The 25,633-nt window shown below is 44.4% G+C and overlaps 1 protein-coding gene across 3 annotated transcripts in view; it reads right to left on the bottom strand.

The window, feature by feature from the left end:
* The window catches only part of ndst1b (N-deacetylase/N-sulfotransferase (heparan glucosaminyl) 1b), a 258,623-nt gene that overhangs the window by 188,232 nt on the left and 44,758 nt on the right, over positions 1-25,633 (bottom strand). The window contains exons 1-2 of one of the 3 annotated variants that reach the window (XM_043703099.1): positions 14,552-14,574; positions 14,041-14,137 (exon numbers count right to left, since the gene is read on the bottom strand). The exons of 1 other annotated variant lie outside the window; for it this stretch is intronic. The gene's annotated coding sequence lies outside the window, so the exon portion shown is untranslated. Of the gene's footprint in view, positions 1-14,040; positions 14,138-14,551; positions 14,575-25,633 lie in introns of those variants that run through there. One more of the 3 variants, XM_043703098.1, reaches the window with a different exon arrangement.

Genomic DNA, 25,633 nt, shown 5'->3' with positions numbered 1-25,633 from the left:
GTTAATGTACCCTCCTCAACCACTTCCACTGGCAGCTCACTCCATAATGAGCATACCACTCTCTGTGTAAAAAGGAAGCCCCTCAGATTCCTTTTTATTCTTTCCCATCTAACCTTAAACTGATGCCCTCTACTCCTGGATTCCCCAACACTGGAAAAAACACTGAATGCATTCACCATATCCATTCCTCTCAATATCTTATGCATTTCTGTAAGATTCCCCTCAGTCTCCTATGCTCTCCTAACTTGTCCAACCTCTCCCTATAACTCAGACCGTTGAGTCCTGGCAACATCCTGGTAAATTTCTTCTGCACTCTTTCCAGTTTAATAACATCCTTCCTCTTGCAAGGTGACCATATCTGAACATAATGCTCCTGTCACTGAGATTAAACTGGAGCAGGAGAATCCATTCATTCCCTGAAGGGCTACAAGACAATAAGACATAGGAGCAGAATTAGGCCATTCAGCCCCCTAGGTACTGATGCTCATTTAACAGGTCAGTGCAGGCATGATGGGCCAAATGGCCTCCTTCTGATTGTAGCCAGTGATTCTGTTAGAGCTGAAGGAAATTTAAATTTCATCAAACAAATCTTGAATTACAATGTTTGTCCCATTGATGGCTACCCAGGCTGTTGCCAAAAACAAACAAATTTGGTTCACAGATGTCCTTTAGGCGAGAAGATCTGGCTGTCTCATCTGGTCTGGAGTCTATGTAACTCCAGACCAATACAGTGTTCTCAAAAATGGCTGGATGAGCCATTCAATTTTATCAAACCACAATTGAAAAGTCATATAAGAATCATTAATCATGTTGCCTACCACATCATGGAATCCTTACAGACAATTTGGCCCATCGAGTCCACACTGACCCGCTAAAGAACATCCCACCCCATCCCCATAACCCTGCATTTGCTATGGCTAGCCTACCTAGCCTGCACATCCCTGGACACCATGGGCAACTTAGCATGGCCAGTCCACCCGAACCTACACGTCTTTGGACAGTGGGAGGAAACCCATGCAAACAATATTCAAACCTCACGCCCAAGGGTGGAATTGAACCCAGGTCCCTGGTGCTGTATGGCAGCAGTGCTAACCACTGAGCCGCTGTGCCACCCCAGACATGAACTGCAGGGGTTTGAGAAGGTGGCTCAACACCCCTCATTCCCTTCCCAAGGACAACAAGGGATAAGCAATAAATGCTAACCTTTCAAGTGTGGCCCACACCTTAAACATGAACAAACCAGTTGATTATTTGCTGTTGGTAGGACCTTGTGGTGCACACGCTAAGGACCACATGATAGTGACTACATTTCAAGTGTATCCCATTGGTTAAGAAGTATTTTAAAGGACTTTAGAGAACAGGTTCCTCCTCTGAACAAGACAAGAAACAAACCAGCTCAAGCTTGTTTGTTGATGTTTCACTTGGTCCGTAACGTAAAGCTGCCACATGAAATAAGATGTGTCAAAGTGTGTCTCAAAATGACAATAATGATGGGCAATAGTGAATACTACACTAGTTGAGAACGGAGGCTGGCAACTAAAATGGGCAGCGATATCCTGAGGCCGTCTGCTTCAAAACTAACTTAATTTTTAATTATATTCGCAATGCAATGTGAGAGTTCAACCCTTCCACGTTTCAGAAAAAAAATCCCTATTATTTTTGAATAATTACTTTGCGATGTTTCATTATTACCAAGTATTGTGAAGGATACAGGATGAATATTTTATGAATCTGTCACTTTGTGATTTCCCATTGAAATTGAAAGGGGGTCCAGCAGCTCAAATGTAATTCTCATTAAATACTGGTGCAGACTTGTGAAGTTGTTTGCCATGCCAACCGTTATAACGGATACTATTCTGCTCATAAGCAGAGGGATGCTGGGCAGTATATGGCAGTCCTGTTACTCCTCATCTTCCCAAAGGTGACGTCTTGCACAGGAATAACTCCACGGTAATCAATGTCCTACCTCACTTAACCTGCACATGTCGGAGAAGATGTCAAACTGTGGCCCCTGCATTGACCCTTTCAAGTAGGTACAAAAAGATCCCAATGGATCATAGAATCATAGAACCCCTACAGTGTGGAAGCAGGCCATTCAGCCCATCAAGTCTTCACTGACCCTCCGATGAGCATCCCACCCAGACTCACCCCCCCAACCTATCGTTGTAACCCTGCATTTCTCATGGCTAACCCACTTAGCCTGCACATCTCTGGATACTCTGGGCAATTCAGCATGGCCAGCCCACCCTAACCTGTATACCTTTGGACTAAGGGAGGAAACTGGAGCGTCTGGAGGAAGCCCACACAGAGAACACTCACGTTCTCCCAGAGATCTGGTCAACAAGCCAAGCCCCCCCCCCCCCCACCCCCATCAATTAAATGAGATCTGTGTCATTAGGCCTCTTTGCTGCTTGTGGGATCCTGTTGTGCACAAATTGGTCGTGGCATTTCCTATGTCATGACAGTGATTATAGGTCACCAGCCGATGGTGTCCTGAGTTCATAAGGGCGTTACATAAATGCAAGTTGTTCTCTCTCTCTCTCTCTTCCAAAAACAGAACATACGTTAAGGCCATGAGACTTAACCAGTAACAGAAGACTTACTGCAAAACAACTGAGTTCATGGATAGATCCACTCCCTTCTGTGGGGCTGCGACAAAGCAATGAGGACACATTAGTCATTTCTAAAGATGCACCTTGGGATTTTTTCATCAGAAATAAATGGACAGAGGATCGAGAGCTGGACCAACACAACGAGCATTCCCAGTGGGAAGTGAGAGGCTGTACTAAGATATAGGTGCACGTGATGGATCTTCTTGGCTTTGAGAGACTAATTCTGAAGGAATGCTCCTTTCATCTGTCTGCACATCAGATCTTCCAGTCAGCACATTGTTAAAGCTGTGAGGCTCGGAGTGAACCAAGGGGCACCCAGCTGTATTTTTCAAAAGAAAATCTGAAAGTGTCTTATTTTTGATCACGGAAGAGGAGAGAAATGAGGAAGAGCAGGGAGATGAAGTGAAAGTGCAAATGAGAAGGTGATTAATACTCACCAGCAGGAGGTGTGCTATCTCAACCTGTCACACTGTGACTGTCGTACCAGTATTTTCACATGCTCGGAGTTCATATTCTCCTGTGGCTCTGATAATGGCTCACATATGATTTATCTGCACATCACAGCCATGTCATTACAGCCTGAATAATTCAGCAGCTTGTGAGTCCCAATGCAGCTTTCATCCCAACTGCTCAGACTTTGAGCTTCAGAAACTAAGCACAGAGTAGCCGACTGGAGCCTTCAATGGCAAAGCGTGGAAAATAAATTAATTTACCCCGAGATGTGCTGCAATTTATCATGCGGAACGGGCACCGAACGATTAACAGAAATTTAAAGAGCTTAGTTTAGAAAAGGTCCCAGATTACACATGATATGTTAGCTTCAGCTGCACAATCTCTCCATTGCCTGACACCACATGCTATCCCTTGGCACTCAAACAGGGAATTCTTCAGCAACATCAAAGAGGAAAGGTACAAACAATATTCAGAGTAGGCAAACAAGCAAAGGCAGTTCTTCAAATCAACGCAAAGAGTTCAGCTTCAAAAAAGTGAGGTGGCTAGGGAAGAGCCTGTTCAAAGCTGGGGGTCCTCCATTTTGGTTTATCTGACTAACTTACCACCATAAGCAACAACACTGGAGCACCAATGCAGCTTTCTTGTCTGTCCTTCATTAATATTTATTTTGCTGATGTTCCTTCCCCCAGAGGAAACCATTCCGATACAATGCAGCGATGTTAATGGAACAACCATAATTAAGAAAAAACCCACGGCAGATCATCTTTGAATGCAGAATCACCGAGCGTAGTTTTATAATGACAGGTCTTTCATTCTAGAGATGAGGAGGAACTCCTTCACGGAGTCATAGAACACAGAAACAGACCCTTCGGTCCAACCAGTCCATGCCGAACATAATCCCAAACTAAATTAGTCCCACCTGCCTGTGCTTGGACCATATCCCTCCAAACATCTCTTATTCACGGACTTAACCAAATGTCTTTTAAACATTGTAACTGTACCCACATCCACCACTTCCTCTGGAAGTTCATTCCACACATGAACTACTCTCCGTGTAAAAACGTAGCCCCTCATGACTTTTTAAAATCCTTCTTCTCTCCCCTCTCATTTTTGTATATTCTATTGAGTACCAGCCCAATGTATTCAACCTCCCCTCATCAGGCAGTCTCTCCGTACTTGGTATCAGGTAGGGAACCTTCTTTGGACTGCCTCCAATGCCAGTCTATCCTGTATATCTTTCCTTAGATAAGGCATTTAAAATTATTCACAGTACTCCTTGTTGTTTGACAAGTGTCTTGTATACTTTTAGCAAGATGTTGTATTTTTAAACTCTGTTGAAGGTTCTCCTGCTTACACTTCAAATTGAGGCGTAGGTTGCAAAAGCTGGGAAGTGATGGGGCGCCTTTCGTAAATGATTGGTTCTGCCTAGCTGGGGTATTGGCTCAGTCTGGGTGCCCCACTTTAAGGAGGGTGTAAAGGAACTAGAGGAAGTATAGAAAAAGATTTACAGGAATGGCTCAAAGGATGAGAAATGTCAGAAATGTGAGTAAATTGGAGAGGCTGGGTCATCCGTCTTAGAGAAGAGAACGTTGACTGGGGAGTTTACAATTATGAGGCGTGTAAACATGGATTATCTCCCAATCCTGGTCACTCTGGGGAAGACTTAAAATCGCTGAAATCATCAGGTCAAAGCAGCCCCTTCCTCCACCACCAGTGTTCAGTACCACACATTAGTGTCCTTTTGGATAAGAGCCCATGATGTAGGAGGTATTGCATTAGCATAGGGAGAGGGTTGACTGACTAATAGAAGACAAAGTTCTTAAAATTAATTCACAGCATGTGGGTATCGTTGGCCAGGCCGACATATATTGCCCATCCCTGACAGTTTAGAGCCCACCATATTGCTGTGTGTCTGGAGACAACATACCAGTAGGTTTCTTTCTCTGAAGGATTTTCGTGACCAGATGGGTATTTACAACAATTGACAGTGGTTACATAGACACTACAAGGTCTGCTCTCTATCCAAGCTGCCCTCTTGGGCAAATAGGGATGGGCAATAAATGTTTGCCTCTAAAGGTCGGGAGATCTTTGTTCAACAGTACATGACACTGGTGAGATTACACTCAGTGTACTGTAAACAGTTTTTAGAGTTATAGAGTTATACAGCACAGAAACAGACCCTTTGGTCCAACCAGTCCATGCTGAACACAATCCCAAACTAAACTGGTCCCACCTGCCTGCTCCTGGCCCATATCCCTCCAAACCCTTTCCTATTCATGTACTAACCCAAATGTCTTTTAAAAGTTGTAATTGTTCCCACATCCACCACTTCCTCTGGAAGTTCATTCCACATATGAACCATCCTTAGTGTAAAAACTTTGCCTCTCATGTCTTTTTTAAATCCCTCTCCTCTCACCTTAAGTATGTGTCGCCCCCTCTTGAAATCCCCCACCCTAGGGAAAAGACAACTACCACTAACCCTATCTATAATCGCCTTATAATTTCATAGGCACTTCTCAAACTCCAACGCTCCAGTGAAAAAGTTCCAGCCTTTCTTTATAACACAAATCTTCCATATCTGGCAACATCCTGGTAAACCTCTTCTGAACCCTCCCCAGCTTAATAATAATTAGATTAGATTACCTACAGTGTGGAAACAGGCCCTTCAGCCCAACAAGTCCACACCGACCTGCCGAAGCGTAACCCACCCAGACCCATTCTCAAACATTTACCCCTTCACCTAACACTACGGGCAATTTAGCATGGCCAATTCACCTAACCTGCACATTTTTGGACTGTGGGAGGAAACCGGAGCACCCGGAGGAAACCCACGCAGACACGGGGAGAATGTGCAAACTCCACACAGTCAGTCGCCTGAGGCGGGAATTGAACCCGGGTCTCTGGCGCTGTGTGGAAGTAGTGCTAACCACTGTGCCACCGTGCCGCCCATGTTGTCTTCTTATTTAGGGAGAGATATACTTCCAATGGAGACAGTTCAGAGAAAGTTCACTTCTTGCGTTCCTGAACAAAGGGATTACTTATAAGGAAAGGATGTGCAAGTTGGCCCTGCACTCTTTGGAATTTAGATAAATGAGAGTTGACATCATTGAAACATTTATGATACTGAGTAGACTTGACAGCAATGGTGCTAACAGGAATCCCATTAGGAAACACAGTTTCAAAGCAAGGGTTCGAACACTTAAGACAGAGGAATTTCTGAGAAAATCTTTAACCTTTGTGAGACATTCATGGTATCAGAAGCATTAGTGAGGCCACATCTGGACAATTGTGTATAAATTTGGTCCCCTTACCGGAGGAGAGATGGAGATGTATTGGAGGCAGTTCAGAGGAGGTCCACTAGATTGATATCAGAGGTGAGAGGTTTGTCATATGGAAGAGAGATTGAGCAGTGTAAAGCCTATATTCTGCAGTTTAGAAGAATGAGAGGAGTTGGGACCACAACTTTTCACTTTATACATTAATGATCTGGATGAAGGAACTGAGGGTATTCTGGCTAAGTTTGCAGATGATATATATCTGCATATTTTGTTTGCATTTCATTGTTGTACAATTAACAGAAATCTTCCACCCTGGGTCTTTCTCTTATCCTGTGTCCAGGAATCTGTATACAGTTTACTCTCTCATCCGCTGTCAAGGCTGATCCAGGCCTTAGAGAACATAAGGTGCCAATCCAGTCATTTCTGCTCACAGTTGCCATTGGGTTGTTCTAGGTCCATGCCTGCTACAATGTGCCATAATTTACCAGTTTGCAAAGTCCTGTCTTACTCCTGTTCTAGCCCCTTTTTTTTAATGAAATCCTATTTAATTTCTACCACAGTGGGAATGTAGGGTTTGAAACATGGACAGAGCACACAGACAGTGAATGGCTGAAGAGGGTCAAGGGGCTGAATGGCCTATTCTGGCTCTTATTTTATATGTTCATGGGGTCTGGGCTGCATGAGACTCCATACTTACAGTAATGTGGTTGATTCATAGAAATATTATAGAATCCCTACAGTGTGTGGAAGTAGGCCTTTTGGCCCATCAGGTCCACACCAACCCTCTATTGAACATCCCACCCAGACCCCCATCCCTCTCCCATCCCTCAAAACCATCATTTCCCATGGCTAATTCATCAATCCTGCACATCTTTGGACTGTGGGAGGAAACCGGAGCTCCCGGAGGAAACCCACGCAGACACGGGGAGAATGTGCAAACTCCACACAGTCAGTCGCCTGAGGCTGGAATCGAACCCAGGTCTCTGGTGTAGTAGGCAGCAGTGCTAACCACTGAGTCAGTGTGCTGCCCCAATTCTTAAATGGCCTCTGAAATTACCTGCTTAGCCAATCAATTCAAAGTTAAAAATCACACAACACCAGGTTATAGTACAACAGGTTTTTTTGGAAGCACTAGCTTTCAGAGCGCTGCTCCTTCATCAGGTGGCTGTGGAGAATAAGATCCGTCAGACACAGAATTTATAATAAAAGTTTACAATGTGACGCAACTGAAATTATACATTGAAAAAGACTTGGATTGTTTGTTAAGTCTCTCATCTTTTAGATTGAACATGTTGGTTTCAGTTTTTTTCATATGTAAATCGCAGAACTTTTTTTAGAAGTTGCATTCTCAAGTGAACTTTAACAATAGGTGCCATGTTGGCCCAGATAATGTATTGAAGGTATAAGGTGCCCTGTGTGAGGCTGTCTTTGCTATAATGTTCAGACTGATTCTATTTCTAAAAAAAAGGGATTTACAGAATCTTACATGGATTCATACAGTTTTTTAGCAAAATAAAACAAAACTCTGCAAGTACATAGGGCAATTAGGGATGTGCACAAATGCTGACTCTCTGTGTGGAGTTTGCACATTCTCCCCGTGTCTGTGTGGGTTTCTTCCGGGTGCTCCGGTTTCCTCCCACAGTCCAAAGATGTGCGGGTCAGGTGAATTGGCCATGTTAAATTGTCCATAGTGCTAGCTGCATTAGTCAGAGGGAAATGGGTCTGGGTGGGTTACTGTTCAGAGGGTCGGTGTGGACTGGTTGGGCCGAAGGGCCTGTTTCCACACTGTGGGGAATCGAATCAAATCTAATAGTCACATTCCACAAGAGAACAAGGAAACAAACAAACAAATAAATCCTGGCTTGGACTGGCTGATCCAAGATGTCTTTCTCAGCACAATTTTTAAATTGTGATTTCTCCTGTTCAGTTCTGTAGAACTGGAGTGTAAATCTGCCATTTACACTGCTATTGCTAGTGCAGGCCACAAACGTAGGCGTTACTAGAGGCTGACAAATGTAAACACTTGTGGCAAGAGCAAATGTCTTTGTTTCATTAACATCAAGCTAAGCAAATGCCATGACCCATTCGGATGAACACCAGTTACATTTATCATCAAGAGGTCGAGTAGGCTTTACCCAAATTAGACATGCAAATGAAAAACTACCTCCCCTACAACAGTCACACAGTGAATCCACTCAGTTCAATTAAGTATTTACTCACACCATCATCAGCAGCACAACCAGTTGCTTGCGATGGGTTAATGACTTAACTTGCCCACTTGCTGGAGATGTAACTGTAAATGTAGATCGATATATCTGCTTTTGATAAGGTTTGATTAATACCATCCAACAAAGAGGTGTTCCCCATTAGGAGTGCACTCAAAAAGAGCAAGAAAACACTGGCCAAAAAAATCGATGACAGCCTCGTCCCTCCAGCGCAAAACAGAGGTTTCCTTTGATGGGTAAGAACCCTTTCCCCTTCAGGGTTGGGGTGGGATGGGGGATGGGGAGAAAGAGAGTAACAGCAGTGGCGATGGGTGAATTGAGAATCAGGGAAGAAACAGTTAGATTAGATTCCCTACAGTGTGGAAACAGGCCCTTCGGCCCAACAAGTCCACACTGACCATCCGAAGAGTAACCCACCCTCCTCTGACTAATGCACCTAACATTATGGACAATTTAATCTGGCCAATTCACCCTGACCTGTACATCTTTGGAATGTGGGAGGAAACCAGAGCACCCGGAGGAAACCCACACAGACACGGGGAGAATGTGCAAACTCCACACACACACAGTCGCCCGAGGCTGAAATCGAACCAGGGTCCCTGGTAATGTGAGGCAGCAGTGCTAACCAATGAGCCGCTGTACCACCACGCACAGGGGACGTTCTGGGAGCTTTCTGGGGAGTATAGATCGGGGAGTGAGGATCTGGGATGGGTGTTTCTGGGGAGTATAGATCGGGGAGTGAGGATCTGGGGTGGAGGTTTCTGGGGAGTATAGATCAGGGAGTGAGGATCTGGGATGGGGGTTTCTGGGGAGTATAGATCAGGGAGTGAGGATCTCGAGTGGGGGTTTCTATGGTGCATAGATAGGGGATGGAGAGTTGGAACTGGGGTTTCTGGGAGGTACAGAGAAGGGCTTGAGGATCTGGGGTGTTGGTTTCTGAGGGGCTACAGATAGGGACGACAGATCTGGAATGGGTGTTCTGGGATGTACAGAATGAAGATTGAGGTGGGATTGTGGAGAGTGGGGAAGGCATCTGAGAGGGGCAGCCAGGAAACCAGCAAGTGAAACTTGGGGACTTTATGATTGGTAAATAATAAAAGACAGTTTTCAATTTTGATGGAGTGAGAATAAATTGATAAAGACCAACCATACTCACAGGAAGAGCCCAACAGCAAGAGAGAATGTTGATCTTTCTGGCCGTGAAGTGCATCACAAACATTGACTAATTAGGAAGAAACTAGGACATAATTGAAAAGAGGATAGGAAAGATTTGGAGGAAAAGAATTTAAGAGGATTAGCCATGGTAAATGCAGGGTTATGGGGCTAGGGTGGGGTGCTGGGATGGATGGGATGCCTCTTCAGACAGTTGGTGCAGACTCAATGGGCCGAATGGCCTCTTTGTGCACTGATATTCTGATCTCGTGGAACACAGTCAATTTGGAGAGAGCCTGAGGGAAGACAAGTGAAGGCTAAGGCTGGAGGTAAAGGTTTGTTTGGAAACAAGGTGAAGATGGGGCTGAAAAGTAGAGGGTGGATGGATTTATTCATTTACAAGCAGCTTGTAGTCAGAAACCATTGAGGAGAGAGGGAAGTTCCCAGAGATTGCAATTCCAATCCCAATAATGGCACTGGATGGGAAGCAAAATTCCACCTAATTGCGATTCAATGACAGCAGCTATACGTGTTTAGATTTCAGTTGAGAACAGGGTTGTGTTTGACTGTAATAACTTGCTGTGAGAAACAAGCAGTTCAAGAGCTCTCAACCCTATACAGGCCATCCTTTCCCAGCCAGTCAATTCTGAACTCTGCAGCCTGACTCTTTTGTCACACAATGTAATCCACACCACGGCCTCATCCAACCCTCCACATCAAGACCACGCCCCTCTCCCAACTCAACCCACCTCCTGACCTTGCAACTCGATTTCCAATCCTTCTAACCCTCTTAGTGAAATATTCTCTGATCGTCTTCTGAATTATTCACAAGTCTTTAAAAAAATGGAAGGATTAAAGCATAAACAGGACATCTTTTCCTTTATGAGGAGGAACAGAGAGGTTTTTTTGATTCATTCATGTGGTGTGGGTATTTATTTTGGAAGAATCAGAGGTGCTCTCTTTGAATTGTAGAGGATTCTGAAGTGGGTTGACAGGATAAGGGCTGCTAGGATGTTTCTCCTCATGGGAGAGTCTACAACCAGAAGGCACAGTCTCAGAATAAAAGGGCACCAATTAAAGACTTAGATAAGGAGAAATTTCTCCTCTCAGAGAGTTCTGAGTCTTTGGAACTCTTTACCACAAAGAGTTATGTGGGCAGAGTCCTTGTGTATTTAAAGGCAGAAATATTCTTGATCAGGGGAAATTGAGGACTGCAGATTAGATTAGATTACATTCCATACAGTATGGACTCAGGCCCTTCGGCCCAACAAGTCCACACCGACCCTCCAAAAAGTAACCCACCCAGACCCACTCTCCTACCCTATATTTACCCCTGACTAATGCATCCAACACTATGGGGCAATTTAGCCCAGCCAATTCACCTAACCTGCACGCCTTTGGACTGTGGGAGGAAACTGGAGCACCTGGAAGGAAACCCACGCAGACGCGGGGAGAATGTGCAAACTCCACACAGATAGTCGCCCAAGTCCCTGGCGCTGTGAGGCAGCAGTGCTAACCACTGAGTCACTGTGCTGCCCTAATGCTGGAGATCAGAGTTGAAAAGTGTAGCGCTGGAAAAGCACAGCAGGTAGCAGCATCCGAGGAGCAGGAGAATTGACGTTTTGGGCAGGAGCCCTTCATCAGGAATGAAGCCTGAAGGGCTTATGCCCGAAGTATCGACTCTCCTGCTCCTCGGATGCTGCTTGAACTCAATGCTTTTCCAGCAGCACACAAGTTGACCATATTCTCGATCAGTCAAGGAATCAAGGGTTATAAGGAAAGGGCAGGAAGTTGGATCTGAGGACTATTGGATCAGCCATGATCCTAATGAATTTCAGAGCAGGCTTGAGCGGCTGAATGGTCTACTCCTGTTCTTTTGTCTTATGGTCTTATTACTCATTCCTAACTGCCCAGAGTCTCGCAGGTTTATTCAAATTCACCAGCTTTCAGAGCACTGCTCCCCCGTCAGGTGAAGTGATGAAGGAGCAGCACTCCGAAAGCTAGTGATTTTAAATAAAGCTGTTGAACTTTTACCTGCTGTTGTGTGACATCTGACCTTGTTGACCCCAGTCCAACTCCTGACCCTCCGCCTCACAATTACCCAGAGGGCAGTCAAACATCAACCACAATGCTGTGGGTCTGGAGTCACATGTAGGCCAGGCCAGGCCAGGTAAAGATGGTAGATGTTAGCAAACCAGACGGGTTTTTATGGCAATGGTTACATGGTGGCCATTAGGCAAAAGTTTTTTGTTAATTGAATTGAAACTTTACTGCCAGCCCTGCTGGGTTTTGAGCCCATGTCCCCAGAACATTAACCTGTGACCCCAGATCGCTAGTCCAATGATGTTACTACACAAAGTGGGCAAGGAGGTTATGCTAATCACAGAATTGTTACAACACAGGAGGAGGACATTCCTGATGAAGGGCTTGTGCCCGAAACGTCGATTTTCCTGCTCTTCGGACGCTGCCTGAACTGCTGTGTTTTTCCAGCACCACTCTAATCTTGACTCTAATCTCCAGCATCTGAAGTACCCACTTTCACCGAGGTGGACATTCAGCCCAGCATGCTAATTCTGGCCGCTTGAATGAGCAATGCATTCCTATAGGCCCCTTCCTATAAACCTTTTTCCCAGTTTTTGATGATAATCCAATTCCCGTTTTGATTAAATCTTCCTCCACCACACTATCATTCCAGACCTAGCCACTCACTGTATGAAGGAGTTTCTCCTCATGTCACCATCGCTTATTTTGCTTATTCGTTAAAATGTTCTCAATTCTCCAGTCAGTGGGAACATTTACTCCCTACCTGACCTGTCTAGACCCATGTGGGGGAAGTGCAGGGCAGGGGTGACAATAGTGCACAAAGCAACATGCACCCTGCCACCCCAATAAAACTCACTCTGTAGGAGGGGTTAAAGCATGGAAAAAGCCCATTTGGCTCACTGCATCCATGCTGGACCTTTGCAGGGACATCTCACAAAGTTGCACTCCCCCACCCTTTCCCTGTGCACATTCCTCCCAGAATCTTTAAATTACCCTGCCTGTCTCTCCTTTAAAATGCTTCTCAAAGCCCCAGTCATAGAGTCGTAGAGCACAGAAACAAACCCTTTGGTCCAGCCAGTCCATGCGAACCATAATCCCAAATTAAACTAATCCCACCTGCCTGCTCCCGGCCCATATCCCTTCTAAACCTTTCCTATTCATGAACTTGATCCAAATGTCTTTTACATGTTGTAACTGTACCTGCATCCACCACTTCAAGTCGGTCGAATCTCAGATGGCGACAAAACAGACTACAGACGGGAGGTGGAAGACCTGGAAAAATGATGCACTGAGAACAAGCTAGCTCTCAATGCTGGCAAAACCAAGGAACTCATTATTGACTTTCGACGGGATGTTACTCATGCCCCCCCTACACATTAACAGCACAGAGGTGGACCGAGTGGAGAGTGTCAAGCTCCTGGGAGTGGTCATCCACAACAAGCTTTCTTGGACTCTTCATGTGGATGCACTGGTTACAAAGGCCCAACAATGTCTCTTCTTCCTCAGGCAGCTGAGGAAATCTGGCATGACGGCGAATACCCTTGCTAACTTTTATAGGTGTGCCATCGAGAGCATTCTGTCTGGATGGATCACTACCTGGGATGGCAACTATACCATTCAAGATCGAAGACGGTTACAGAGAGTGGTGAACTTGGCCCGGACAATCACAAAGACCGACCTCCCATCTATAGAATCCATCTACCAGGCTCGCTGTCAAGGAAAGGACGCCAGCATTCTCAAAGATCCATCCCACCCTGGCAACGTTTTTCTACAACCTCTACCATCGGGGAGAAGGTACAGAAGCCTGAACACACGCACCAGCCGGTTTCAAAACAGTTTCTACCCAACTGTTGTTAGAATACGGAATGGACTCACAAACTCTTAACATTCTCCTGTACCTGTGGTTTTTGTTTTTGCTGCTGTTTACCTATTATTTACTATCTATGCTACTTAACTCTGTGAATTGCCTGTATTATTCACAAGATAAAGCTTTTCACTGTGCCTCGGTACACGTGACAATAAATTCAATTCAAGTTCATTCTACACACGAACCACTCTCTGTGCCCCTCATGTCTTTTTTAAATCTTTCTCCTCTCTGACCAAAAATCCCCGCTATCCAAATGCAGGTTGTTGCTTGTTGGTTCAGAGCTGAGACCACAGATCACCAGAAACTGCACAGAGAAAATACTGAAGTAACACACGCAATAACCGTGTTCCCGAGTGAACGTTCTGAACTCGTAACTTGACACAGGTGGAACACAGACGTGCATCACTCACCAGTCCAGGCTGCTCAGACTGTCTCTAGCAGAGCTTCACATTGTCTATGCTTTATCTTCAGGGCTGGATCCAACTTCTATTCATGCAGGAATCGTACCTACACACCAATAAACATTCCAGAGTTAGCACATCACTCTACCTGGACAGGAGCTGATCAAACATTGGCTGGACTCTGTAACTTCAAACAATGCTGATTTTGCTTATGTTGCTCTTGCCCAGTGCACACTCTGTGCAATGTAACCTGCATGCCTCTGTCTAAGTCTTTCTGATCTCTACATTTTTGCTTACAATGATCTGCCTTTACTGATCGTAAACAAAGCTTTTCAGTCTACTTTGGTACACGTAAAAATAAATAAATCAATCAATTGATGGTACAGTCTCTCACATCGTCTAACCCAAAGGACTCAGGCAGCTGTTTATTTTACATTGGGAGGAGGGGTGAGGGATTATAGATATTTCAGACACATTCTGTTTTCAAGAGAGAAGATTACATCATTAACCATTAAGTCACCATCTCAGATTCAGCGTGGGCACTGTCTCCATGGCAAATGTCTCATCCAGATCAACGACAGAAACAGAATTGGCTGGAGCAACTCAGTCGGCATCAGTGGATAGAGTTACTGTTTTGAGTCCAGTAGCCTTTCTTCAGAACTGATGGCAGCAAGGGAAAGATGGCATTTGTGCTGAAGGCGAGGGTAGAGTGGAGGAGAGAGAGAGTGAGAGGGTAGGTATAGATAGAGCCCAGAGAGATAGAGAGATAGAGAGAGAGAGAGAGAGAGAGAGAGAGAATGACATAGAGACCAAGGGCTCAATAATAGTGTGTTTAGGGGAAGGAAAAACTGCTAATGGGGACCATTGGTGTGTGAGGCTGAGCTGAAAGCAGCCCGTGTCATGACGAAGCCTGGGTCTGGCAGGCATCTCTGAGCTGGGAGGCTCATGGATCGTCCCGAAAGCTGTCACCCTGAGAGCTGGAAGTGGCGTAGGGGTGGGCTGCCTGAGGGTGGGAGGGATGGCTGGGATGCTGGGGGGGGTCTGTATTCTATGTGTTGTTTCTTATCTAATTGGGCTGTCTTGTATGTATTGGTTACTGCTACTTTTGTGGTGACTGAAAGTGGGCTTTGAGGCTTGTCCTCCTTTCCCTGAAAACTGGTTGAACGGTAGGGTTTGGGGCCTGTCTTTGCTGCTCCTCTCCCTTGTAAATTACTGTTTCTCTGTGTACATCTGTTAATGTTAATTGTTTGTGAACTGTACTGGTTAATAAAATATATTAAAAATAAGCAGGGGATTTAGAATCTCCTCAGTTCAGAGGACTGACTCTGAGCTGGATGGCCACAGCCAGTGGACTGTCCACAAGTAAATAAAGGGCGACTTGATGCCAGGATAATGGCCTCTGTGCAGTTATTTCACATTCTTAATAAGAACATAAGAACTAGGATCAGGAATAGGGAATTCAGTCTCTAAACCTGCTCCGCCATTTAATATGGTCAGAGCTGATCTCATCTCGGCCTCAGCTCCACTTTCGTGCCCATTACCAATAACTCTTCGATCCATTATTAATTACAAATCAATCTCCTTCTCAAATTTATTCAGCATCCCAGCAAGAGAGAAATATTTCCTCCTCCTCTGGTTTAAATCTGCTACCCCTTTAGTCTAAAACTGTGACCTGTCATTCTACACGGCCCACTCGAGGAATCATTCCCTCCATGTCTAATTTGTCAATCCCCTTTAGCATCTCCTGTGCCTCAATTAGATCTCCTCTCATTCATTCTCCTAAACTCTCATTGGTGTGGGCTTTAACTGCACAATCTTTCCTCATAAAACAAGCCTTTCCTGTCTGGAATTAACGTCAATCGACCGGTAATCCAGCACCCGAGGCTGATGTTGTGGGGATAAGAGTTTGTATCCCACCAAGGCAGGTGGTGAAATTTGAATTCAGTAAGGATTTGGAATAAAATGCTGCCTAATCGCCACAACTGTCAATTGTCCAGCTAAACCCATCTGGCTTACTGATGTATTTTAGGAGGAGGAAATCTGTTGCCCTTACCTGGTCTGCCCTACATGTGACGTCAGACCCACAACAATGTGATAGACTCTTAAATGTTCTCAAGGTTATGGATGGGCAATAAATGCTGGCCTGGACAGTGGTGCCTACATTCTCCTGTAAGGACAGTCAAGGTGGGAAACTTCACAACCTTTAAGTTTTAAACTGCCCTGTACCTGACAAATGGAATATAATGGTAGCAAAAACAAGCAGGCCGACTGTTATCAGAACGGCGATAGATTGGGAAAGGGAGAATTGCAATGAGATCTGGGTGTCCTCATACACCAGTCACAGAGTAAGCATTGCAGGTGCAGCAGGTGGTGAAGAAGGTAAATGGTATGTTGGCCTTCATAGCGAGAGGATTCGAGTACAGGAGCAGGGATGTCTTCCTGCAATTGTACAGGGCCTCGGCGAGACCACACCTGGAGTATTGCATGCAGTTTTAGTCTCCTTATCTGAGGAGGGATGTTCTGGCGATGGACAGAGTGCAGCAAAGGTTTATCAGACTGATTCCTGGGATGGCAGCACTGACCTAATCCTTTTTAGGGCTGAGATGAGGTGGAATTTTTTCATCCCGAGTGTGGAATTCTCCACCACAGAAAGCGGTTGAGGCAAAAACATTGCATATTTTGAAGGAGAAGTTAGATATAGTGTTAGGGCGAAAGAGATCAAAAGATATGGGGAGAAAATGGAAACAGGGGACTGAGTTGGATGATCATATTGAATGGTGCAGCAGACTCGAAGGGCCAAATGGCCTACTCCTGCTCCTATTTTCTATGTTTCTGTCTCCATCTACAACATAAGTCTGTCATTGACCTTGCCTTCTCCCTGAATATCTGTCTTGACCAAATGTTTTAATGTGAGCACAAAACTCTCTGCAGTAAAGACCCCTCTCTCTTCACAATGCTCAGATGGGTTTATGATCAACCCTTCTCTCTTTCAGTAAGTGCTCAAAGATGCTCTTTCGTTTCAGGAAGTAAAGAGGAGTGTTTTATAGCCCAGAGGGAGAACTTGACTCACCATTTATGAAGATTAAAGTGGTGCTGGAAAAGCAAGCAGGTCAGGCAGCATCCAAGGAGCAGGAAAATTGGCATTTTGGGCAAAAGTCCTTCATTAGGAAAAATCCATCTGGCTCATATATTTAGCCACATATATTTCGCTCCCAACTCGTCACTGAATAACATAAGTCTTCTTTACAGTGCAGGCCTTCCTTCGGTGAATTGTTCACTGGGTAACATGTCCCTTCCAAGACCAAGCTGAGGGACTTTAACACTGTTCCAAATGAAGGGCTTTTGCCCGAAACGTCGACTTTCCTGCTCCTCAGACGCTGCCTGACCTGCTGTGCTTTTCCAGCACCACTCTAATCTTGACTGTAATCTGCAACACCCACTTCCGCCTAGTTGATCCCCACCATTTGTGAAGCCATCTGTCTTCACTGACCTCACAGTCACGAGTCAATAGGCAGCACACTCTCCACCTTAACCCTGACCCACAAGCCAGCAGCATGGTGGGTCCCTATGATGGGCCTGGGACATTCGGAGGCAACAGCGCACTTGTATCTTAGCCTCCATTCATCCAGTGCTGTCCAATTCCAATCATCTCAGCTATGCCTGCCATTGAGTACAGATCCTAGCTCCTCTTCCCTGTTATAAGCAAACAATGCTGCCCATTTTTAGCAGTAAATAAGCCACATATATTTAGCTCCCAATTTGTCACTGAATAAGATAAATCATCTTTACAGTGTAGGCCTTCCCCCTGTGAATTGTTCACTGGGTAACATGTCTCTTCTGAGACCAAGCTGAGGGACTTTAACACTGTCCCCGAGAAACTAGTCGTGTGTACATTGTTAGTACACAAGCTCTTTGTTCACTCACTTATGCCACTCATGGTTATTTGTTGTTCTAGTGTAAGTTCTAGAAAATTTAAAAACAGCTTGTGTGAAAATGGTTTTCTTTATTTTTTCCGTTTTCTCACGGAACGAGAACAGGGCCAACTTTTGCCCAAGATAGCCATCATTTGGCCCGGAAATGAGGGATTTGTTGAGTCAAGAGACAGCCAAATTGCTATGGGTCTGGAGTCACATGTAGGCCACAGCAGATAAGGACAGCAGATTTCCTTCCCTAATGGACATTAATGAGCCAGATGGATTATTACCACAATGATTACATTAGGCTAGTTTTTTTTTAAATTCTAGATTTTAGTAAATATGAATGTTGTGGTGAGATTCAGGACTTGAGCCTGAGGTTCTAGTTTAGAAAGTTCAGTGCTTAGTGCTGTCTTCCTTCACAAATGAACCAGAATACATTTTGCAATAATCCATGATGGCTCACATTAGTGAGACTAGCTTTTAATTTCAGATTTATTAAGTGAATTGGAATATAACTGCCATGGTCAGATTGAAACTTCTGTCTTCAAAGCATTAGCTAGCAGCCTTAGATCACTAATCGTGTGACATTAGCACTACACCACAACCATCTCCCCTTGAATGGAACATGAAGCACAAAGTCCCCAGTTCTTTTCCCCCCAGTCCAATAATTTGTTTTCTCCTCGAATAATTATCCAACTCCATTTTGAAATCCTCAATCGAAGAGGGTTTTGGAGGAGGACTAATTAGCTGACTCTTCAAAAGACAACAAAGAAGACAGTAAGGACAAAGATAATGCAACTCTCTGAGTCACAGAGAATGTCTTTTGTGACTTTGGCAATGGTAAATATGTCATGTCTTATTAATTATGCAGATGACTGTTCCTTTGAAGAATAGTCCAGCCTCTATTCTGATTCAAGTTCACCGCTTCATCAAATTCACTCAAGCGCTTCTGCCCTCGATTCTACAAACCTGTCAGCATTCTCCATGTTATTTAAGGTCATTGTGTGTCCTGCTGTTGTACACGTCCAGTAGTCAGAACCTGGTTAACCCCATTCTCATTTGGTCAGCTCTGGACTGTGCTTTAAAAAATAAAACACGTCCTGCTGATGAGCTACACTGGACAGAATTAAAGATGACACCTTGTAAAAGAAGCAGTTTCCCTTTGGTATTATTAATGTCCAGTTCCACACAACACTGTCTATTCGATTGCCTACCAATGCATTTATGCTGAATTACCTGCTCTCAGTCCTCTGAAGCATTTGAGGATTGCATCCAATCAGCCCCCTTGGCTATGACGGGGGGCGGAGGGGAAATACTTGGTTGCAATCAGGATGCAACTCTGGAAAGTGCATATTTGAGCATTTCATACACCTTATCTCTGATGTCAAGAAACGTGTCTGCATTCATCATCTTCTCTTCTTCTTAGGAATCCCCTTAGGATAGGGGGGGAATGTTGACTTGCCTTCATTGTGGATCGATGGGTTCAACGTAGACTCTGTCGCATCTGGATCAAGAGTGTAGTGCTGGAAAAGCACAGCAGGTCAGGCAGCATCCAAGGAGCAGGAGAATCAATGTTTTGGGCACAAGCCCTTCATCTGTCACAACTGGGGCAGGCAGAGCTTGGGGTGGGGGAGATGGAGTTTAGAGATCTGTGCACTCCCTCCAACACCTCAGCCTCCCCTCTGCACATTCCCAACCAAGCCTCCTGATGTGTTCAATGTCTCCCCCCTCTTTGACAGTCCTTATTAACTTAGTCAAAAGCCAGCATCTCCCAATAGTCAGCTGGTGTGTTTTGACCTCTCCAATGAGGCTTTGAGAACATCATGACACCATTTCCACAGACCTGCTGTGGATCTCCGGGCAAAGATTCACTGGCTAAACTCAAACATGATCACATTGTTGATGATCAGAAAGAAACAAGGAGGAATCCAAGACTGGAGGAGCCAAGGTATAATAGTGAGGGACAATAGAAGTCTGCTCAATATATAGGTGACAATTTTTAATCTCTAAAATTCATTACAGATATTCAAACCAGCAACACATCTTCTTCCTGCCTGAAAGTTAAGAGGAGTTGTTGCTTTGAAATCTAAAAGAAATTTAACCAAAATAACAATTCACATACTTAATTTCAAGCAGAACCTTTTTGCATTGTTGATTCAAAAACTATTTATTTCTAAAGTAGAACCAAAGGACTGATAATTTCAATGAAGTGAATTTTAGTTTTCATGGTTCTGTAGGAGGGTTGTTTGATACATTAGCTTTCATAGTGAGAGGATTCGAGTACAGGTGCAGGGATATCTTGCTGCAATTGCACAGGGTCTGGGTGAGACCACACCTGGAATATTGTGTGCAGTTTTGGTCGCCTTATCTGAGGAAGGATATTCTGGTGATGGAGGGAGTGTAGTAACGTGAGTTTTGAGAAGATTTGTAGCTCAGGTTTGTAGATTTACTCACTGAGCTGGAAGGTTCATTATCAGACGTTTTGTCACCATACTACATAACATAATCAGTGAGCCTCCGGTGAAGCACTGGTGGTATAGCCCGCTTTCTATTTATGTGTTTAGGTTTGAAACCAGCCACACCACCAGCCCTTTATCCGGAGGCTCACTGATGTTGTTACCTAGTATGGTGACGAAACGTCTGAAAACGAACCTTCCAGCTCAGCAAGCAAACCTACACCCAGTGTAGTAAAGGTTTACCAGACTGATTCCTGGGATGGCAGAGTTGACGTACGAGGAGAGACTGCATCAGTTAGGATATTCGCTGGAATTCGGAACAATGAGACAGAATCGCATAGAAACCTATAAAATTATAACAAGACTTTACAAGATGTTGCCAATGATGGATTTCAGAATCAGCTGTCACAGTCTAAGAATACAAGATAGGCCAATTCAGACTGAGATGAGAAGGAATGTCTTCACCCAGAGAGTGGGGAGCTTGTGGGATTCTCTGCCACAGAAAATGGTTAATGCCAAAACATTGAACATTTTCAGAAGGATACATGTATAGAATATAACAGTTTAATTTTAAAAAAAGAGCTTTTGTTACTTAGAACATCTAAAATTAAATTTTATTAAAAATAACTTATACATTTAATTTGAGGTGCAACATTTTATACTGTTGATTTGAAAACTGTGTTTTCTAACTGAAGCCCAAACCTTTATTATACCACTTTTGAGAGCTGAATTTAGGTTTTCAGGGAAACGTTCTGGGTAAAGTTTGTTTGGATGGTATTATGCGACAGTTTCTTGTACTAAACAGTGAATTACTGGATAATGATGACAGAGGAAAGGAAGGAGCTAAATTATGAGGAATGATGATCTGAAAATGTGTTGCATCCAAGGAGCAGGAGAATCAACGTTTCGGGCATGAGCCCTTCTTCAGGAATTCCCTTCCTGAAGAAGGGGTCATTCCCGAAACGTCGATTCTCCTGCTCCTTGGATGCTGCCTGACCTGCTGCGCTTTTCCAGCAACACATTCTCAGCTCTGATCTCCAGCATCTGCAGTCCTCACTTTCTCCAGGAATGATGATCTGTCAAGACTGGAAAAGTAAAGGTTGAGTGGTAACACCATGTTTGAATTTTGGATTTTACAGAAGTGAGATAACAAAGACTCTGCAAGATGGGTCACCCTGTCCAGACCGAGCAAACGTGGTGTCAACTCAAAACCTTCCTTTTCAGTGATTGAGTAATCAACTTCTGAAACAGGGAGACACATGAAGAAGACAGAATAATTCGATTCACATACAGATTAGATAAGCATCTTTCAGAAACTAATATTTGATGACTTAATAAATTAGTATTTTAAGGTATGACATATGTTAAGTGTGGCATGTTTGGGGGATACAAAGTCAGTTGGTACCAAAGTCCCAAAGCTCCCAAACATTGGGTGTTCCCTCACTCTACATCTGGATCGACTGAAGACAGGTTGATAAAAGATCTGAAATAAAACAAAGAACTGCCATCTGAAACTCACAAAAAAAACCCAGAAACTGCTGGAGAAACTCAGCAAGCCTGGCAGCATCTATGGAGACAGAGACAGGGTTAATGGTTTGAGTCTAGTATGGCTCTTCTTCAGAACTGAAGAAGATTTTTGAATTGGTATTCTTGAAAATTGTCCTGTTGAGTGCAAGATAAAAGGCTGCAAAAAAATGTCTTACTCTTTTTCAGGAGTACCCAAGTTTTACGCTGCCTTTTTGTAAACCTGAAACCTTTATAACTGTTGGATTTTAATATAAGCAAGTCCATTTTGTACCGAGACAGGATAGATCAAAGTCTTTTTTGAAGGCGCAAATACAATGGACTTCCATTGCGATTTTGGGGATTCAGGTGCATAGCTCTTGAAATGTCACAAACAGGGGTAGAAAATAGGGTCGAGAGTGTGGTGCTGGAAAAGCACAGCAGGTCAGGCAGCATCCGAGGGGCAGGAGAATCAATGTTTCGGGTTTGAGCCCTTCATCAAGAATGATGAAGAGCTTATGCCCGAAACATCAATTCTCCTGCTCCTCGGATACTGCCTGACCTGCTGTGCTTTTCCAGCACCACATTCTCGACTCTGATCTCCAGCATCTGCAGTCCTCACTTTCCCCTACGTGTAGAAATTAGTCAAGAAGGCTAATGGCATTTTAGCCTTCACATCTAAAGGGTAGGAGTATAGGGATGCAAACGTCATGCTGCAGTAATACAGCAGGTCCCACTGAGAGTACTGTAGCAGATCTGGGCACTACCCCTTCGGAAGGATGTTTTAGCCCTGGAGGGATTCCAACGCAGATTTACAAGGATGAAACCTGGATTTCAGGTTTAAAGTTTTGAGGAGAGATTAGACAAATTAGGCCTTTATTCTCCAGAATTTAGAAGGTTAAGGGGTGATGTATTAGAGGTCTTCAGGATATTAACAGGAAAAGACAGAGTAAATAAAGAGACTACTTTCATTGGTTGAAGCAGGGGCCTCATCTAAAAATGTGGACCTGATCATTTGGGAAAGACATCAGAAAGCACTTCTACACACAAAGATATTGGGGATTTGGAAACATCTTCCTCAAATAGAGGTCAATGCTAATTCAATTGTTCAATTTAAGTCTGAGGTAGACAAATGTTTATTAAGCAAGGGTACTGAGGGAAAACAGCCCAAGGCAGGCATATAGAGTTAGGCCACAGATCAGCCGTGATCTCATTGAGTGACAGAGCAGGCTTGAGGGGCTGAATGGCCTACTCCTGTTCCTGCATTGCTGACAAACATGGAGTTAGAGAAACAGAGTATCACAGGGTTGGAAACGTAGGTTTACCAACATAGAGAATGTGGGTGGAAAAGCTGTTGTTAAATTTAAGTTTGCAGCCAAGATCAAAATTGAGTGCAGTGAGAACTAACAAGTAGAGTTGGCATTTTGATGAGGACCTCTGGGTTTGTTATGAGCAATTAAATGGCAAGTGAATTTTAATATTGCAATTTTATACAATATTGGAGGAAAAAGCGATGTAAATATTTCAGAGGGATTATCCTTTCGGCAAAATAGTCCCCTTGCATATACAGGCGAAAGTGGGTACTGCAGATGCTGGAGATTAGAGTCAAGATTAGAGGAGCACAGCAGGTCAGGCAGCATCCGAGGAGCAGGAGAATCGACGTTTCGGGCAGTAGCCCTTCATCATTTCCAGCACCACTCTAATCTTGACCCTTGCATATACACTAATGTGATCTGTGATGTCGACAGGCCACAATAGACTGTAGTAACATCTAGGAGACAGTGAGGTCTGCAGATGCTGGGGATCAGAGTTGAGAGTGTTGCTGGAAAAACACAGCAGGTGTCAGGCAACATCCGAGACATTGATTTTCCTGCACCTCGGATGTTGCCTGACCCGCTGTGCTTTTCCAGCGACACACTCTCAACACTGTCATAACATCTACACAAGCAGAAATGACATTGCAGCCCTGCCTGTGCAGTCACTTCAGTAACAATGCACCCTCAGACTGACCCCACCACTGGTGTTGCAGTTGCCCCAGGCTGCAAACATTGCTCCCCTTTCCACTTTTTCAAATTTATTCACAGGATGTAGGCGTCATTGTCTAGGCCATTCCTAATTGCCGAGGGGGCAGCTAAGAGTCAACCATGCTGCTCTGTGTCTGGAGTCACGTGCAGGCCAGACCAGGTAAGGATGGCAGTCATGAAGAAGAGTTACACCTGAACCGTCAATGTCTGCACTTCCTGATGCTGCCTGGCGTGCTGTGTTCTTTCAGCCTCTAGCCTGTCTACTTTAGCTTTCTTTTCTAACGCACATTCGTAGACCAGCTGGGTTTTGTCCCCCAAACAATCAACAATGGACTCATGGCCAGCATTAGACTCTTAATTCCAGATTTTTATTGAATTGGAATTCTATCATCCACTGTGGCGGGATTCAAACCTAAATCACTGGACTAACAGTCCAGCCGGAAGGCTGTCACCTCCCCTCACTGAGGAAGAGTTGGGGGAGGACGGAAAGGTGAAGGAATTGTGGGGGGGGTGGGGTGGGGTGTTAATCGGCGAGGTGGAGGTGAAGGTTGGGGCTGGCAAGATGAAGCAGCCAGAGCAGGTACATCAGTACCTCTGGGCTGCAAGCATGACCTCATGGTTCCGAGAAGCACCCCTTACCCATACAGGAAGGTGTGGCGAGAGTGGGAGCCAAGGTGACACCAATGGGGAGGGGGAAGCTCCTTCTCATCAGCCCTGGCCTTCACCTCAGTGGGTCCTGGGTCACAACTCTGGCAAATTTCCAAACTCTGCTGCTTCCCATTGTTTCACGATTCTATAGTAGACCTCTTAGCATGTGTAGTCTTAACACGTGGAGGCAGTGCTTACATAGCCTTAGTATTTAGTGAAGAGAATAGGATTAGCTAAGTGACTTTAAAAAGGTTCGGGAAGTGGGGGTAGGGGTGGGGGTGACATCTTTTCTTTGTTAATTTGCTGTCTGTGGGCTTGCATTTATTACCCAGAGAACAGTTAATAAGAGTCAGCCACATTGCTGACGGTGTGGAGAGACATGGAGGCCATACTAGGTAAGGTTGGAAGACTTCCTTCCCTCAAGGATATTGTCCTTTTCTCCTCCACCCAACAATCAGCAGCAATTTTATGGTCACCATTAGACTCTGAATTCCAGATTATTATTGAATCCAAATCTCACCATATTGGGATTCGAACGCAGGTCCCCAGAACATTACCTGGATCTCTGCATTAACAGTCTAATATGAATATGAGTAAGCCATTGCCTCCCCATTGCATTTTCAATGTCAATACAATGTGAAGAAGCAATTAGAAAGGCAAATGGAACATTGGGATACACAGTCAGAGTAGACGATATTAGATTCAGCAAAGGTTACACGGAGGCTTTCCAACACTTGGTTGACTACACTTGGACTTTGCATATATTAGTTGTCACACTTCAATAGAATTATACATACATTTAAAATGTGCAGTGAAGGACAACAAGAATAATCCCAAATGTCAAAGGAAGAGCTGTGTAGGAAAGATTAGAGAAGCCGACTTCTTGAGAAAGGGAAAGGTGGTTTAGAGGAGATATCGGCTTATAAGCTGTTAAGTGGCGATGATAAAGTAATTCAGACTGTGAGTTCAAGTGAACTGAGTCCAACAGAATGGCAGATTGTTACAGCACAGGAGGCCATTCTGCCCCAACTCTCCAAATGAGCCTCTCACCCAG

The sequence above is a fragment of the Chiloscyllium plagiosum genome, chromosome 14 (genome assembly GCF_004010195.1).
Source record: "Chiloscyllium plagiosum isolate BGI_BamShark_2017 chromosome 14, ASM401019v2, whole genome shotgun sequence".
In the NCBI taxonomy this organism is placed as follows: domain Eukaryota; kingdom Metazoa; phylum Chordata; class Chondrichthyes; order Orectolobiformes; family Hemiscylliidae; genus Chiloscyllium; species Chiloscyllium plagiosum.
This window is presented reverse-complemented; position numbering and strand designations above follow the sequence as displayed.